Genomic DNA, 4,474 nt, shown 5'->3' on the forward strand with positions numbered 1-4,474 from the left:
AGGTGGTCAGGGTATAAATTTCCAGTTATAAAATGAATAAATACTAGGGATGTAATGCACGGCATGGTGACCACCGCTTAACTGCTGTGTGATATCTAGAAGAAGTGTTAAAAGAGTAAATCCCAAAAGTTCTCATCATAAGGAAAAATGATTTTCTTTTTCTTCCCATTTTTTAAGTTCTATATATACGAGATGATGGATGTTAATTAAGTAAGTCAAAAGCCACACAGAGAAGGATAAATACCATATGATTTCACTCATATGTAGAATCTAAAAAAAAACAACAAGTGAATAAATAAAAAGCAGAATCGGACCTACAAATGCTGAGAACAAACCGATGGTTATCAGAGGGAAGGAGGTGGGGGATGGGTAAAATGGATGAAGGAGAGTGGGAGATACATGCTTCCAGTTATGGAACGAATAAGTGACGGGGATAAAAAGTACATCACAGATATATGTATTTTTAAAATAAATTGTATTCCTATATGCTAGTCACAAATTACCCTTTTAAAGTAACTAAAAGAAGCATATTACTTATAGTAACAACAGCAAAAAAATAATCAGGAATAATCTAACAAAAGATAAAGTCTTGTGTGTGAAGAAACATCAAACTTTAAGAGAGATTAAGGATATGGTACCACAGTCATAATGATATGATACCAATCAGTAACATAAATATATAATGTTCTCAAAATTACTCTATGAATTTAAGGCCTTATCAATAATTTCCTACAGAATTTATTAGACAGGTCCACAATCTTAAATTGCATTTGAAAGAGATAGTTGCCAAGAATAACTAAGAATATATTAAAAAAGAGTAATGTGGAGAAATGTTCCTGCCTGACCTAAGGCCCATAAGCTATCATTACTGGTACAGAGATAATTAAATATATTTATTTATGTAATAGAAAACAGAGCCCTGAAAAAGAACTTAATATATGAGCAAGCATATAATATAAAATTGGCACAGGTTTTTAGTGAGCCTGTGGTATAAATATCAATTGTTAGTAGTATATTAAGAAAAAGTAAAATTGGACCTCTACACCAAAGACAGACATTCATTCTGGGTAATTTTAAAGATTTGCCTGTGGGGCCAAAAAAAAATTCTTTAAAAATTAAGATTATATTGATGTGTGCTGGCTGTTTGTCAAATTTTTCCCTACTCTATTCCAACCTGCCATGTTTTTTCTGTATATGGCAGAGAGCTGAAAGTCTGAACACTGCATTTCCTAGATTTCATTACCAGCTAGTTTCCATTTTCTCTTTATCTCATTTCTTTCTTCCGTGGCTACAGCCGGGCGTTGGTGGCCTCACAGTGGCAGGTGTCTCTGGCCTCTGTTTGGAGGAGGGAAACCTCCGCCTCAGGGAGCCTCAGGGACTAACGTCTCCTGAGCTCCTCCAGGGCACAGGCGGGAATACAGGCTCCTGGCTTGGCACCCTCTGTTGTTAGAATCCTCCTGGTGGCAGCAGCGCCAGGGTTAAAGCATCCAAGCTCTTGCGACTCTGGGCTGTTTTCTTACCTATTTTTACTTCCTCTTCATCTTTCCAACATTTTGTAAACAAATTCGCTGCCTTACCTTCACTCTGAAATACTTGGAGGATCTCTCTTTTCCTGACACACTGTTAACTGATGAAAAGGAAATACGCTTACATTCTTAGATCTGCTTAAAAAATGTGAAGTATGAATCATAGAATCATAAACATTACATTTAGGGTAGGGATTATCTCTGGGATGAGGAAGAAGAAGGGATTATTGGGAGGCAGGACAGTCTTTACAAGCTGTGGTGGTTATTCTTGCTTACTTAACCTAAGTGGGAGGTGCATGCATAACTTTTATATAATATTTTATATATATTGGTGTCTGAAAATTTAAAAATGATATATATTACTGTTATATGTGAAATATAAGAATATATAATGTAGACTTCTTAAGAATACATCTTCAAGCCACAGAAGCCAATATTTTCTGGTTTAAGAAACAGATGGAAGACAATTTGCCTATGTCCCTGAATCAGTTCTGTTTCTGGCCTTGCTCCCTGTAGGGTCTTTCTTACCAGGACAGTCAGAGCATGTTAATATTTCAGTTGAATGATGTCATTCCTCTGCTCAAAACCCTCCAATGAGACTCCCATCTCATTCACAGCCAAGCTAAATCCCTACTACACCTTCCAAGACTCTCCATAGCTGGCTTCTCATTACTATTCTGACAACTCTATTCATTTCTTTATTCTCTTGGCTCTGGCCACATCGGTCTCTGGCCTGTTTCTTGAACATACCAGGAAGGCCCTCACCCCAGCAGAAGGATATTCTTCTTTCTAATATCTGCATGGCTAATTTGTTAACTTCTCAACCCATCTTTACTCAAAACCCATCTCTCTGAGGGGCTTTCCATGGATATCCCTCCCTCAGGCATTTGTAATCTCACTAACCATCATTTTTCCCCCTTTTCATACTTCTTATTTAACACGTTATTTCACTTACTTTTGTTATTAATTGCTTCTCCACTAGATCATAAGGGAAAAATTTTTTGCAGGAAACATGACTTGGCAAGAGTCGGCATTTAATAAGCGTTTGTCGAGTGAATGAATGAATGAGTATCATATTTCCCACTGTAGTCAGGATATATAGCAGTTGAATTTTTGTTACATCCTTTGTCAATAGCCTTTAAAATTATGGACTATTTAAAAGAAGTTTGGAGGAAGACTTGAAAAACCATCTTTAGAAAAAAAATCTATGAAACATGAAACTATTTCATTAAAGGTTGGAAATTGAATGCGAATTTCCTTTGTATTTAGCACTGATTTGAATGATTCTCTTTTTACTTTTAAAACCATTTTCAACTGGTAGTATTACCTTTGTTGTGCATTTATAGTCTTAATTTGCATTAAACTAATTTTTTTGGTGAGCTTTTTATTCTTGTAGCTCAACAGCACATACAAAACTTAGGGCAAAAATCTACCTCTTGTAACTTGCATGACTGTTTTATAGCTATTGAAATAGATTTTCATGTAAATGAATATCTCTAGGATGCTTTATTAAAAAAATCAGGAAGATTGCATTTCTGAGATAGCATTTTTAACTGAAGGTTTGATGGAAAAATTTACACATATTTTAAAAAATAACATCTCAGCCAAATGCTTTCAGTGAAGATCATTTGCAGCCAAGCATTTTCCTGATGACAAAAATATTAAAATATCATTATGTCATCTATTAATAAAGTGCTACTTTTGGAATTTTTTGACACATTGAAGTAGGCTATCTGTGTGCATTATGCTGATAATCACTCATGTGTTCAGTATTTATAATCTGAATATTCATTCTAAATGGGATTCTTTACAGACTTACTATTTATTTTTATTTAGTTTTTTCATATGAAATATTATAAACTGAAACCATAACCTGAAAATGTTACAGCAATAAATACAAAGATATTATCCTGTTTTTCTCAGCTGAATACACAGACATTTTAACACTTTTTTTCTGAGTATAGAGGAATTTTCCTTACACTTCGATCATGGAGGTATTTATTTAGTTGTTATTGGTGATGATGGAGGTAATGACTGTTGGTATTGTGTATTTAGAATCCCCCACTAAAGTTTTATACTCTATGGAAGACATGTTTCTGGGTTATAAACAAATATTATTAAGGAAACTATGTATGGTAATTTTGCTTTCTTTTTCCTTTCAATCATTATAACAGATCATAGCTATCAAGTTCTTGTGATGAGACACTCAAAAGCTGTTCCTGTGCTTTATATTGTAGGTCCCAGTGTCCTGCTAGAAAATAAAATTAATTATTAAATTTTAAAATGCAATATTATTTAAAACCCAGTGATAAAAAGTGAGCTGAAGCCTTGGCATTGCAGGTCACATTTCCCAAGTTCATGTACTACTTATTCATAAATTCGGGTCTTGGGCAAAATATTGCTTTTTATTTTTTTTACTTCCATTTCCTTTTCTTCTTCTTATTTATTTTCTTATTTCATTATTCCCTGACCTCTCATCATGTCACAGAACTGCCTCAAAGAAGTCAGCCCCAAAGTGGACCGAGGGGGGGGGACAAATCATCCCCATTTCAATGGGAGAAGCTCTGCTTTTAATATATATCTATAATTCCTAAGATTTTCTCATTTTGTGATTCCATTGTGTTTACATTCTATATTCCATGATTGTCAGTCAACATATATTATGAATCTAATAGTTGAACACTTTTCAATAATGGATTTGTAAGTTTTTGTTTGAACATTTATTTGTTTGATGCTTTGCTTGTTCCTATGACTTCGTTTCAACAATGATTTAATAACATAAGTTAGTGATATATGATTTTTTATTTAAAAATGTGGACTTCATTAAAGGCAATATAAACAGTAAAACTGGTCACATCAAGTTTGAGATTTCCATATATAGCTCATATAAAAACTGCAAGCAAAAGCAAGTTTGAAGTTTTATTTGTATGATTACTTGAGGAACATAA

The sequence above is a fragment of the Eumetopias jubatus genome, unplaced genomic scaffold (genome assembly GCF_037043125.1).
Source record: "Eumetopias jubatus isolate StellerSeaLion01/CBP00866 unplaced genomic scaffold, mEumJub1_p1.0 scaffold_3, whole genome shotgun sequence".
Taxonomy (NCBI): Eukaryota; Metazoa; Chordata; class Mammalia; order Carnivora; family Otariidae; genus Eumetopias; species Eumetopias jubatus.